The following is a 15,334-nucleotide window of genomic DNA, read 5'->3' on the forward strand; positions in this document are numbered from 1 at the left end:
GTTTAATGTGCCACCTTATGATGTACATACACACACGTTTGTGTTTAGCCTAAATAAATATGAATAAATAAGGCCTGCCCATTGAATAAAGGCCATTGAATCCAATTTTATGTATAACTCAGTGTTTTGTTAGTGTAACATAATGAGAACTACACTGTATTACAATTTGTACTTCTAGCTTAGTTAAATCATCATGCATAGATACATTAGTTGTGAAACAGTAGTGGTCTTTTTTTTAATGCACAAAGCTGATGCACAACTTTATTTTCTTTATTTAAAAAAAGGCACATTAGTTTTCAAATTAAATGTACACACATTTACATTATCTAAATACACTGATCAGCCATAACATTATGACCACTGACAGGTGAAGTGAATAACACTGATAATCTGGTTATCATGGCACCTGTCAGTGGGTGGGATATATTAGGCAGCAAGTGAACATTTTGTCCTCAAAGTTGATGTGTTAGAAGCAGGAAAAATGGGCAAGCATAAGGATCTGAGCGACTTTGACAAGCACCAAATTGTGATGGCTAGACGACTGGGTCAGAGCATCTCCAAAACTGCAGCTCTTGTGGGGTGTTCCCGGTCTGCAGTGGTCAGTACCTATCAAAAGTGGTGCAAGGAAGGAAAAGCGGTGAACCGGTGACAGGGTCATGGGCGGCCAAGGCTCATTGATGCACGTGGGGAGCGAAGGCTGGCAACTTACAGGACTTAAAGGATCTGCTGCTAACGTCTTGGTGCCAGATACCACAGCACACCTTCAGAGGTCTAGTGGAGTCCATGCCTCGACGGGTCTGGGCTGTTTTGGCAGCAAAAGGGGGACCTGCATAATATTAGGCAGGTGGTCATAATGTTATGGCTGATCGGTGTATAATCACACCATAAGCATATTTAATGATGTTAGACATATTTATTCACATAATACTTCTAGATAATTAAGAGCAGTGTTGTGGTATTTGTTACAAATGTTTAATATGTCTTGTTATTCTAGCAAAAGAAGTCCAAAAACGTTTCATAAGTTTGAGGGGTGTTTATGCCAGACATAAAAAGAATAGCGGATCTGGAGCTGATGGGCCAAAAATTAAGTGGACATATTATGCCCAAATGTCATTCCTGGACCCTTTTATAAAAATGGCCAAGTGAGTATAGATTAATAGTATGATTACAGTTAGAGAATATGAATTAGCCAAGTAGCGTTATGAGAATAGCCTATATTACAGAACATGAATAGTATAAGCATGGGACTTGGATGAGAAGTGTACAAGAACCTTAGTTGATGTAAGGCCAATTTAAATAAAATTCAATCCAAAACAGTTATATATGCCTACTGTAAAATGCATCACAGTCGTTCAGGCTTAATTCAGTCTGAAGAATGCTGTATGGAAATCTAAAGAAGGGGGGTGGTCAGGAGAGGCGATCAAGGATAATATTATATTACACTACCTTCTATGTTTTAATAGTTTAAGCACTTTGGCACAAAACATCATAAAGCCAAGAGTCTGAGTGGTACACAGAGGAATCTGAACCCAAGTGTTGGATGCCGACTTGAAAGTTTGCTTAAAATAAAAAGTTCTGAAAAAATATTGACAATATCACTGAAATACCGACACTTTTGGGTATAGAGCTCACGGTTTGCAGACCCATCTTTTTTTATAATAGACCCTACACAAATGCACCTCCGAGCTTTCTAATATACACACACACACCATGATCGCCTCTGGTCATCTGTGATTCAGCGGGTTTGCCAGTGTGTCTGGGCGTATTTTAGACATAGCCTTTCAATCAATAAATAATTTTTCCTATTAATCAGGACATATGGAAACATGCAACTGGCATGTGAAATGTCTGATGTTGAGCCACAAAGTGAGATGTACATAAGTGACAACATACGCCTTACTGAATCAATCACTGCTCCAATCATCGCACAAGGTCAGCCTAAAACAACTGCTGAGGAGAAATAAAAAGAGCTGCGAAATTGACAGGGAGCTTGTCAAAATCTTCAGTCATCAGAAGCAATGCCCACCGAGACAACCCTTTGGGCTCAATCTGTAGCCATGCGCCTGGACAAGATGGCACCATACCAGAAAGCCTTAGCTAGGCTTAAAATTGAAACCTTCCTCATAGAGGCTGAATTCCCAACTCCACAGGGTCCTTCTGAAGTTGGCATACTTCAGCCCTCTGACCTAAATCAAAATAAATCTGTTGGTGACGATACCCATATGTATTTTAATTTCTAAGAAGAAGTTAAGAAGTTTGGTAATTAAAACATGTTTTATTAAAATTTTAATATTTAATCATGTATTCACAATATTGTACTTTTCAAAATGTATTCAGCTTTCTAAAAATCTATTGAATTTAAATGTTTTAAGTTAATTTTACTAATGTACTGTTATTTGTTTTTAATAAAACAATTGCATCACTCATATTTAATGAATTAAATGATTAATAGCCTGCCATCTATACAATAACTATATACAATTGAATAATGAGATATGGACCAGGGTTTCCTGATTTCTGGAGAACCACTAACAGTTCAGTCCCGTTACAGTTACAGGGGAAGAGAAGTAATGCTTAAAACCTTGGTGGACAGTTGCGGCATGTGGACTGAATGAATTGGCTCCAGTCTGGGTGCGGTCTAATTCTTTTCGCCAATGTCCCTCGATTACATTGCCATTTCCATCTTCTCTGTCCACATCATTTGGGAGGCATTACTATCTCTGCTGTGGAGGTAGAGTACGGTCCATCTGTTGTAGGAAGTTATGCAGACAAACACATGCCTTCACAGTTACAATTACTTTTCCTACTTTTGCATGTATGGGCTTACGAAAAACCTGCCACCTTGTCAAGATTGCAAAAGTATTTTCAATTACCCTTCTTGCCTGGAAAGTCTGTAATTGAATACCCTGTCATCCTCTGGAAGGCTGTGGCCAGGAAAAGGTGGCATCACATTTTTTCACATGGGAAATGTAGTTTGTCTGTCGTTTGGCTTAATTTAAATTCAATTCAGTACAACTGCTGAGTTGGTGAAAGTAAATAGGTTGAAGGAAAGGTGATTTAGTCTAGGACTAGCAGGATTTCAGTTAAGTGAGTTAAATGAGTGAGTGCCAGGTGTATCCAGTTGGAGCCAGTTAGGTGTGAATTGGGGGTAAGTAGACAAAAGGGTACTTAAAGCTGCTGTTGAGATAGAGCTGCACTGTTTCTCGGTGACAAAAAAAAGTCAAGCAGTTGAACAGGGGACAGAAACCAAGAGCCCAAAACAAAAAACTTTCAAATTTTAGAAGCATGTGGCCACTACAGTGTCAGGTTTTCAGAATTATTGCCTTCCTGGATGAAATCATCCAAGAAGATTTCATTTGTGAACGTTGTTGTCTTGTTGATCTGAGCTGTATTAGTGATATGGAAGAATTAGTCAATCAGTCCAAGAGAGAGATGGTGTGCACGACAAAACCTAGGAGAGCTGAGACCTTAGAGCAGGACAGCGTGGAGAACTGCTGGGTTACAGTAGGTCGTAATCACAGAAAAGGGCATGTACATCCCTTAGAGACATCCCAAGAGCTAGAAATGCCCAACAGGTTCCAACAAACGTGTGTATACTTAAAGCAAGCATTGAAAAACCGAGCAGTGGGCTGAGACCATTAGCCATTATTATGAACAATTGCAAAACAGATATGTGCATGTTAAAATTAATTTCACATTCTTAACATAATATACATTTACCTGAGGGTCAAAGTTAACCTTTCACTTGGTGTGATAGGTACTCGATGGGTAGGTTTGTGGTGTATACCAGGTGCCACTAACTTGAGCAGATTTTCAAAAACTACAGGCGTCATTCATAAATATCGGGTGAAAAACTCCATGTCACCCAATTTCATTTCTTGTACCAGTCTGTGGTATTCTCCAGATTTCTCTCTTTTAAGGTGTATTTCACTCATATATGATTTTTTGAGGTGTCTCCGGTTTAAGAGCAAAGCTGCTGAAAAATGAAGTAAATGAACTGCTTCTTCGTCCATGTCTGCTCTAGAGTAGCTGGAGCATCACTGTGCGTTTATAGTTCGGCGATGGACGACAAGAGTGACTTGATCAGTTGACAGTTGGATAGCTCACTGTTGCTGAGTTGATGGTCGAGTGTCGGAATGTAAACCATCCTTTAGATGCATGAATGTTATATCCAAAGATTTGTGTTAATTTAGTTATTATCTGGTGTATATATCAAGTGAGGGGGTTTTGTTAATGTTTTTGTGGTAAATACTTGTAAGATTGTGTGTGTCCCGTTATTAATCAAGGTGAGGTCCTCTGATTCTCACAGCTCTCCCCATTCAATCCAATACATTTTTCACACACAAAGACACCAACTGTCATTTTGCAGTACTTTTTCTGTCAGTATCATTCTCAGAAAAGAGTCTCAAGCGCCTTCCCATTCCACATCAGAACTAAAACCATAAGCCTAATCCCTGCATTCCTCAAGTTACTCAGGTGAATCAAACTCCATCCCATTACAGGAACTATGTGCGCTTCCGGACAGACTGTCAGTTCCCTCAACACCAGTGACCTCCCAGCTAACCAAACAACGCAGGGCTGACATGGTAATGAAGTGCATGCAGTGTGACGTTGTGGCAACATAGATTTGTAGACTTATAGGGGTTGTTATGAAAATAATAAATAATGAAATAATGTTTTCAAATTACATTTAATTATTTATATGCACATTCCAGAGAAGAATACTGGAACAAATTTAAATGCAGAGAATGAAACTTTTATTTAATTAAAAGTAACAGCATTTAACAAAACGTTCTGTATTAATGCACACAAAAAGATAGGATTGTGGTTGATCCATTTTTAAATGATAGAAATGGACTTCTGAAATGCACATATGAAGTAATTGTAGAGCTAATCAGTACAGTACCCACTCCGTGCATTTCTGCTACGTTTTTCTGTTTAAGTGTTTGTCAAAACCAAAATACAGACAAACTGCCACCTCTCACATGGTTGCCAGAGCGAAATGTGTGAGCCGGGCACTGGCCTCCCTCCTCTGGGCTCTTGACTGTGCAGAAATGCCGCTCAGCTCAGCACTGCAAAACAACATGCAGAAAATAAGACAAAATATGATGGAGCCCTGAAGGTGCCTGTTTTGCAAACCTGACACCCATTGAGATAATCCCACAGAGGGAGCCTCCCTGTGGAAATGATACGGTTGTAATCGCTTGTCTGAATGTCTGATGTAATCCGGCGATGCTCAAGAATTCAATTTCACCCTCCATCTTTCCTCAGGTGGTGATCTTGTGTTTTCAGCAGCCTGTCACATCTTAACCCATTGAAAATACACTCTCAAAAACAAAACTCACAACTATGTTGTTGTTTGATGTACTGAATACACTGTTTTTGCACTGACTAAGCCCGCTGCTCGGCCCGAGCACTGACCTTCTCGAAAGCGCTTCATTCTCATCCACGGGGCTGAAATTACAGAGAGTTCACTGGTTCTGATTTCTCAAAAATCTGTCGTATCTCTTAGATACGTGGACAGGGTTGGAAGGAGGAAGTGGTTTGGTGGTTCTGTGATTTTGTCTGCTGTGGTTTGTAAGTTGAGGGGCCTTGTCATCGGTGGATTTGAGGCTGCTGATTTTAATGCCTTGGCAGGATCTGACCTCAGGCCCTCCAGATCACAGTGGACCTGCACTGCCCTTATGCTGCAAGAGCTAATTCCTCTTTGCCCTGCTGGTAAAATCTGGCATTAATCCTCTTGCAGATATACATGCTGTTTTCACCAGCCTGAGACAGACCTAGTGCTTGAAATTGCTGGTAAAACGGTACCAGCAAATGATTTGTGGTATTGATGTCATTTAGGTTATACCTCACTCATGGTTCTGGCCTAAAACCCTATGGTTACAAGGCCAGAACCCAAACTACTAGTTAACACTACTGTCCCACATTGAGTCTCACTTTGAGATTAGAAGATTGATACACAACACCAAGATCTAAACTGAGCAAACAACAACATGGTCACTGGTCAGGGGCTAGACAATGTTGGTATGTGTGTCACGGATGTAGATGTACTGTAGGGGAAGCTGAAAAATTCCCTTCCTTCTTTGGGGATGCTTGTTCCAGTATTACTCTGTGGTGTGATGGACATGTAAGGGGAGAGCTTCCCTCCAATATATGATATCCCAAAATAATGTGGGAGACCCGGAGCTACTGGGATATAATGTTCATTATCCTTCAGTCAGTCATGTGACTTGCCTTCCTTAATATGAGCCAAGAGAGCTTCCCAATCACAGAGTTGGACCTTCTCCATAGTCTTTAGTTACCATTTCCACTTTGACTTAAAAGACAGAAAAAAAAACTATGGAAATATTTGTCAGCATGTGAAAATGTACAGTCGAATTACATTAGGAGCCTCAAGCGAAATCAATGAATCAATCTGTGCGTCAATCTTTGGTAAAGTGCAATAGTTTGCAAAATGGTTGCATCCAAGCACTTCTCAAGTTTGATTTATACATGATGTGGAGCTCAGTCAATGTATCCCTGTAGTACAACACATGAACTATGAGGTGTGGGGATTTTTTCTTCAGAACTGTGAACCTACTCTGATAGAAAAAAGACAAGCTGCTGAAGGGGCCTGGTGGCGCACAGACGCTGTTGTCAAACACAGCCCCACTTCAGAAACAAGAGTGCGCAAACAGCAGGGAGGGTGCCGGGTGTTTGTGTGGCTCACCGCCTGTGCAGCCAGCCCACCCCTTTGCAGAGAAGAGACGGGTTTGTGGAATGGTAAAAAATAAATAAAGAAAATTGACCAGTCCTGATATATATTTTTTTAAGCCAAGGTTTGACTGCATTTGGGCTTGAGCTAATGGACCTGTTTCTGGAGATCGGTGCTTGTCTGTATATCTGGGGAAGGCCAAATGTGATAAAAATGGTTTTCCCTTAAATGTAAGACCTTTACATATTAGCATAAAACACCATAGAACAGTCACTGAAAAAATACATTCTGATCAGTAAATAATGCTATTAAAACATATAAAACAGTGTTGTTGACATGAGTGAAAATTAAACTTATAAGTGGAACAAAAACAAAAAAACTACATGATCTGGTTTTCTATGAGTAATCAACGTGCTTCTGCAGTAGCTTGCATTTCCTTTTGTCTGTGTGGTAAATGATTGACAGCGGCTGGGTATGGCACAGCTGTAAAACCCGTCAGGTGGGCATTACCCACATTTGTTTAATATAGATTTTCCCTGATTTGCTAAAATACTTGTTAAACCTGATGTGTAGGGGAGCTTTCATTTGAAAAAACAGCAGGTGTATTGTGAACTTTCCTTGTGATCTGTAAATATATTTTATTTTTATTTATAAATATTTATTAAATGTTAACAAATGTCATTTTTCATTCATGTTGAACACTTTAGATTTAAATACCACACACAATGTGTGACTGGGCTCCTGTTTTTCCCATCAGCCTTAATCAGGAGGCGTTTGGGAGATCTGGACAATTGCACTGTCTGCACAAACTTAACTTTTGGTCCTTTGGACCAACAAAAACCTAGCCCCTGAAGCCAAAGATACTTGCTCATTCACTTGCTCACTCACAGTGCATGAGCGCACACAGTCATTACCCTGCCTAATCACTTCCTCAGATCAACGCCGGCTTCACGATCTGGATAAATGGACTGACAGCCTGTCTCAGTGTCTTTGTACTAGGGAGAGATGCATTGCAACAGGGAGGAGTATAAAGTTACAGCCAGAAGGCTGGAGCTGGGGCTGGGGTGAGGGCTGGGGTTGGGGCTGGGTAGAGGTAGTGTAATGTTTCGGACGATACAATAGCAGAATAACACCTCTCTTGTTATTTATTGTGATTTAATTTTTTTCTGGAGCTTGTTATCTGCTCTACCCAGGGGCGCTGAATTCCTGTGCTCAGCCACCTGTCTAAAGTTACCGTGCCTCAACACGTCAGGCCCATTAGACATCGCATCTGCCAGAAGAACCTGGTCCAACCAGTTCTCCTAGCACACTACTTCAAATATCTGCCCCCCCCCACCACCCACACACACTTCTCCTCGACACCTCCCTCTCCATCCTCCCCTCCTTCCCTCCCTGCCTCCTGTTCTCCTCTTTGATTTCCCTGCTCTGACTCAACACCTGTCCTGGTTTGTGTGTTTTGTCTTCTCACATTGCTGCTCACCCTTCTGATTCGCTTTCATGTGTTGTCTTTTTTTTTGTGTTCTCATTTTATTTTTCTGCTATTCCCTTCCCTTGTTTTTCTGCCACTTCTCCTTTCTCCCACTGTTATTTTAGCCCCTTGGTCTCATGGTGTCTAGGGAGCAGTTGGTATTCAGAACAAAATGGATTTTCAATTAAATGAACTATGGCTGTGTTGATCCCTGGACTGAATTATTTTGGTTAGACTGACGTTTTTTTACATGATGACATTTCAGAATAATTTCTCTGCCCCATGTTCCCTTTGACCTACTTGTAGGAGTAACAACAATAATAATAATACTGGTAATGAAAGCGTTCCTTTTTTTTTTTTGATCAGGTTCAGACATCTACAGCTATCCAACACCTTTCCTTTCTTTCTTCCTCTTTCTTTCATTTTTTTGTGCCCTCAAGGTTTGAACCCCATCCCTCTTATTACACACCAGGTAGACATGAAAGAAACCACATTAATAACACAACTGCCACCCCCTCATCCCCCACACTCTGCCCTCCCTTTTCCCGCTACCTTTTTTCCTTCAGCCTTCCTTGATCTTTTGTTCAGGGGGATTTAGCGGCTCCTTTCAAGAACTAGCACCTAGGGCCAAGAATTTTCTGAGATGAATTTTTGCAAAGGACTTGGACGGGAGATATTTGAGGATGTTGTGGCAATGAGCTAACCTCCCCGGTGCACAGGAGGCCACAGCTGGAATGGATTTCATTCCACATTGGCTGGCAGCAATAGGGAGTTGAAATCGTATCGGCGGGTTGGGCGGACACTGTATCGCCTGGATGAGTCAGTGGCTGCATCGGGTTACAGTCCAGGCCATACTTCACAATCAAACACAAACAATGCGCATTTGATTGGCAAACTGGGGTAGATTTACAACGCTTACCGCATCGGGCAACCCTGCCAACTGAAGTTGTTTTTGTTCCAGTCTGGTGTTTGAAGTGGCCGCAAAGCCAGTAACATGTTGCCATCATTGCCTCGACCAACTGTCACACAACACCAAGCCCTAAACTGAGCACACACCAATACATTTACTGCTCAGGGGCCTGATGCCAATGCTGGTATATGTGTCATGGATGTTGATGGCAGAGACGGACCATTCCCCTGATCTTAGGCAGGAGCTTGATTTTGTCTGATGTACTGTGAAGTTCACAATTAAAACACATGCTCGGAGGTGACTGAGGCAGGTTTCCCACAACAGCGTAACTCTAATGTGTTTCAGTGCATAGAAATATCAGACACAGAGAGGCGGCCATCTTTGTGATGAGAAATACACCCACATCTTCTGAGAAACAAATGCCATCTTTTATCTTACAATTGCAGCTATTACTGCCTTGTCTCTCTCTCTCATATATATATATATATATATATATATATATATATATATATATATATTAGGGCTGGGGGAATTAACGCGTTAATCTTTGTGATTAATTTGAAATGTTTAACGCATTAAGAAAAAATAATGCAATTGACACAGCACTTTTTTTGCCTCTGTTTTAATGACTTTAATGACACAATGTCCAGAAAAAGAGAGCTGCTTTGTCCCCTGATAATGTAAACTGACTAGTCTGTCTCAGTTGCTGGCTTAATGTAAAAGAGTATACAAAATCTTCAGGTGAAAAAAAATCTACATTCTCCTTTTGTTATTGATATTGCAAAGACTTATGTACTTTTTTTAAATTCAACTGGCACTTTAACATTTTGTTGTGTTTGATATTGTTGGTGCATATAAAGAAAGTATTTATTTTGGCCTATTGGCTAATGCAGTCTTTTTGATAACCTTCATGGTTTTAATATTCAACTTGCACTTAAACACTTTGTTTATAATGTTGCTGCATTCTATATATTTGATGGGAATGACTACTCTGTAGTTCTGAGGAGAGTCTGTTTACAGTTCCCAAGATGTCATTAAAAATATTATTCAAAATAGATTTCCCTTGTGTTGATTAATTTAATTAGGTGATTCTACATTTAAATATTGATGATTACAAGCTTGGGGAAAAAATGTGATTAATTGCAATTAATCACAGCAAATTGTGCGATTAATTAGTTAATTTTTTTAATCGATTCCCAGCCCTAATATATATTTATATATATATTCATTTGATTCCCCCAAATCTCAGGATCAGATCTCTAGGTCGCATATAAGCAATGTCAGGAATGATGGGAGTTGACCCTCAATTACCTGTCACCGGCATGTTCCTTAGTGTACTGTGTTGTCCCAAGTGCAAAGCTGAGGTGAAACTGAGGGCACTGTACATCTCTATTAATTACACTGTAACGAGGACCTCAATGACATGGACGATAGCACACCAACAGCAACGAGCGTGACGCCCAAGAAAATGATGATAGTCTGTAACGGCTGAATGGAAGTGCCATTGTGCTTACCGAGGGACACGCACACAGTAGTGGCTGGCTCCCATGATTATTTGTGAAGCTGGCGTTGACCTATTTGCACACCTTGAATTTCCAGTATTTTTAATGCGTTCACATCGTTCCAGCTTTCCGTAACTGCAGAACCAGTCTGTTGACTTCTATTTATCTGGCAAAAATATCTTGTATAATATCTAGTCGAACAGGAACCCCAAGTATCTGTTCATTTTTGCCGTTATAAGTGTGTCTCATTTGAATGTTAACGTGTAGGGTTTGTTGTTGTTGTTGTGTGTCAATGAAATGTCACTTCCTTGCTCTGCCCTGGCCATTTCTGTTATATTAAAAAAAAAAAATGTTGTGCTTGTGCCACAACACCATCTCCGTCCACTCACCCAGATGGAAACGCGCTTCGAAGAGCCATTGCTATGCGTTTCGTTTTCCTGGTGTCTGACTTACCGACAGTTTATTCCATACCAGTTTCCCAGGCTTTGCAGAAGGGAACGACAGGTGTAACTGTTATCCCAATAGCATTTAAGCATTAGCCAGTGGGGGTTTTTCAGGTATATGGTGTTTTGTGGATTTCACATGATACTAGGAAATGGGTCTATTCAGGTCATCCATTATTCTCCTAATGGACTCTATCCCCCTTCTGAGCTTCACATTAAAGAGATCAAGGAGTTGTCTGTGGAGGGATGTGGATTCCACACAGGGATGTGTACTGGAATGGGGGCTTTGAAAATAATTGCAGCTGTCCTGGCAGGTGAGAAGAAAAGCACCTGATATTTTTATTATTTTTCTCTGCAGAAGCAGAGGGATTAGAAGGGTGGGTGGCAGGTGTCAGCATGGGGGTGTTTGGAAGCAGTTGGGAAGGTGGTGGGGGGGTGGGCCGTGCCTAGAAACTTGATCTCAGGTTCAAACGCCGATCCCTGCAGGCTTATCCACCCAAACACACACCTGGTGGGCCCGTGTCTGTGCCTCAGCGCTGGCTCGCTGCCCCAGTGTGCCTCCCAGCCCGCCCAGGCAAGATCCAGACACCAGCAAATAAAAGCCGGGTAGCTTTTGATCAGTGTTAAGATTACTTAGGAACCCGGCCTAGAAGTTATACTGTGCCATTTTGATTGAGGCTTTCTAACAAATGTGCACACACGCTTCTTCACTTGGGCACATTCACTCAGGCACACACGCACACACAAACACACACACATGCACAAACACACACGCACACATGCACACACAAGCACACATGCACACACAAACACACACACACACGCACACGCACACATGCACACACACACACACTCATTCAGACACACATACACTTACACTCCCAAAGCTATTCCTGTCTCTAATTTAACCCAGCCTAGGTTTACCTTTTAACCCAGCAATTCAGAATCAAAGTGACAGTTTTGCAAAGTAACAGCAGAGGGCTCAGTTCAGCACATGGTCGATTTCTCATGGGAAAAAAAGGGACAGCTTTTGAAAGCAATCGGAGAGGAACTAGCTGTGACCGAGGCCCATCTCTGCTCGGTCGGGCATGGACACACCCAGATAGCGCCATGTTAATGACCCACACTAAGTGCACTACAATCCCGAGTTAAGGATCTGCTCAGGAACGTAATGCTGGGAGCCTCTTGTCTGCAGAAGCAACTGGAGCCTTCACACAGTGTCCACAAAGGGGGCTAAAAACACAGGGGGCAGGTGACTCTGGTGCCTCTCCTTTGCAAGGCTTCGTTGCATCCCTACTTAGTGAAGCAGCTGAGTCGAGGAGCATTATTAATGGTCCAGTGAGTGGATAAAGCACCCAAGTGGATAGATTGGTAAAAACAACAAATTAAAGGATTAGGGGGGGCCTGGAAAGAGCCAAGCATTTGGGAAAACCCGCAATGCAGTGCCCAAGTCATGGCATTGAGCCCCTCCGGCCTGGGAAATGGCCCCTGCAGCAGAGGTCAGAAGTGAGAATGGCAATGTAGGAGATACCTGAATACACAAAGATTGATGAGGGAGACGAACATAGGACCCAGCTGTGCACTTGTAGCTTCCTCTCTCCCTGTGGGATCCTGTGAGAATGAGATTGAATGAGATTCAATAGCTGAACTGAAAGTAAATGTGCTTATGATGGCCGCCTACCCACTTTTTCTTACAACAGTGCGCTCAGTTTGGGTATTGCAGGATGTCTCTAGGATCCTTCGCTTTGCCGCGTGTGCCCAGTGTTCAGTCTCCTCACCACTGTCTGCAGTAATATATTACTGTGTCTGCGTGCACTTGAGGGTGCCAGGGTTGTGCAAACCGCCTGTCCCGCCTGGCTTGTTTGTAATTGATTAAAGAGACTACGCCCTGTTTAATCACTCTCAGAGCTGAATAGGTGATTGGACACATCTTCCATTCAGCTCACCTGTCCTGAGCCCTGGGAAGGGCCACAGTGTACTGGCAGATAGTCCTCTCTATGCTTCCTCCTTCCCACACCAGCATCCTCACTTTTATTTTACAAAAGCTTTCAGGGAGATCAAGAAGATATTATTAGTGATAATAATAATATGTGCATTGGAGGGTTAAGCTATAATATCAGCCTGTATGTTCATGCAAAAAAACAGGTTTTTCCTCTCAAATGAGGCAATACAAGATGGACAACATAAATGTTTTATGATTAGTCTGAATTGGCAGGTATTAGATGGCTGATTGCCACCTTCTCTCACAACTGCAAGACAGGCAGATTCTCCAAGATATTAATGATACAACAAATTACTACTTTTCATCAGATTTTTTTATTGATTTAAATTTGTATTATGCCTGGTATTATCGGATGTGGGCTGCCCTGCGATTACGCGATAGTTTTCCATGTCGGAAGAGTCAAAGAACAACACACAAGGGATAGGGAGAAGAAGAAAAATGAATGGAAAAAATAGAAAACCCCCTTAGGGGAATTTACACTGAGAAAATAACTGGTTCCTGTAAAATGTTCCTGACTTGCCATTTAAAAACAAAAACAGTAAGTCGGTAAGTAAGTCGAGGCTTACGTCATGCTGCAAAAGCAAAGGAGAAAAAAAAATGGCACTTAACAAAAGCAGCCCTGTTGTTTGGTTCAAGCCTGATTGCTATTATATAAAAAAAACGATTTTTCCCAAACCTGCAATGAGTCGTCTGTTCTGGCATCTCGGCAGGCTCACAGTTCCCACAAAGCTGTGAGAAAGTCGCGGTGCCTTTGCCACCCTCCAGCCTTAGGGCTTCACGCAGACGATCGGAGGACCTGGACAGGTCTCTACAAGACCTGGAGAATCTGCCTCGACGGCTTGGATGTGCAATGTGAGCGATGGGGATCGGAATGCAACATGCGTGCCCTGACATGGGAATGGACTTATTTTGTTACCTGTATTGTTGTCATCCATCACCCCCTTTACCACACACACACACATACCTTCCCACGTCTCCCCCCTTGGCCCACACCCCACCAGAGCCACCCGGACAGCCGTCTGTGCCCTTCGGAGGATGAGACACTGTATGAGACTGGATGTCAGTTATGATGTGAGCTGCAGAAGTGTGATAAGGTATTTTTACAGATAGATTTTAAGCCTGCTAGGTCTCCATGGCATTCCCAGAGGTTTGTGACAATAAGCAGCTCTGTGCACAGAAGGGATTTGCAGTAGGAGCAGACCCCAACTGCCACAGGTTCTGGCTCTGGCGGGGCTGATGTCTGTGCTGGTGGGCATGTGAAAGTGCTGACGAAAATGGGCCGATTCTCAACCACACTCCCTTTATTTTACTTTGATAAGTCAGCAGCCAGCCGCAACAGTCAAGACACGGCCTGTGTCTGCTAGGGGGGCTTTCTTGCTTTGATTGTTGTTTTGATCTCTGTGAAGTTATAAGAATAGTGAAGTTACTGCCAATAACAGCGGTTTGCATACAAACAGAAACAGCTCTGTCACTGTACGTGGCAATCTGCACTCTCCGCAGTGTGACACCATAATCAGCGACTCTTGATTACAATAAACGCTCACTGATGTTTTGTGCCATCTAAACAGAAGACAGTTTACATATAACTGCAGTGAAATGGCTCATGCAGAGTGTGTGGTCAGAGTCCCCCGCTTGGATTTGAACAGCCGTCTCAGGTACACTTCTGAGCAGCTGGCAGCCGGCAGAGCAACGGGCCTGCCATGCCAATAAGGCTGGTCCCCTGACACCGAGGGTTTGAGTGCTCTCCCAAGGTCATAAGTCAATTACATCACTGTAACCAGCTCCTACGCTACACAGAGTCTTGCTACACCTCAGCCTCTATGCAGCCATTATTTTTACTGCAGATAAGAATAATACAAATAAAAATTGAACTAAATTTAGCGTACTTTGTCATGTGTGTGTGAATATCAATGCTAGACAGCGATCCTATCTCTCTACTGCACTCAACGTGCTCTTGGAATCTGAGTCAGTCGATTTTCCAGTTATGCCGTCGCATTCCATGCCTTATCACATCTCCGGTTGTTTTGTTTTTTTAATATTTATTTAGTAACATATGCAAAGAACATGCAAATCAGCAACTGCAAATTTTGGAGATAGAAAAAAACAACACAGAACAGTTTTTTTTTCACCCCCATCGTGAATCCCTCCCCCTCTTTGAAAGCTGAGTCTAAACCGGAACCGTGGGACCAACAGAGAAGAATGTGCTGCCGCCCGGTGGGAATGGGGCTGCCGAATCCCCTGCCATGTGTGGACTTGTCCCTCGCGTTCCCCGACCTGACGCTTACTCTCGCATACAGTTAGGCCTGTGCCCG

Source organism: Amia ocellicauda, chromosome 7, assembly GCF_036373705.1.
Source record: "Amia ocellicauda isolate fAmiCal2 chromosome 7, fAmiCal2.hap1, whole genome shotgun sequence".
NCBI classification, from domain to species: Eukaryota; Metazoa; Chordata; class Actinopteri; order Amiiformes; family Amiidae; genus Amia; species Amia ocellicauda.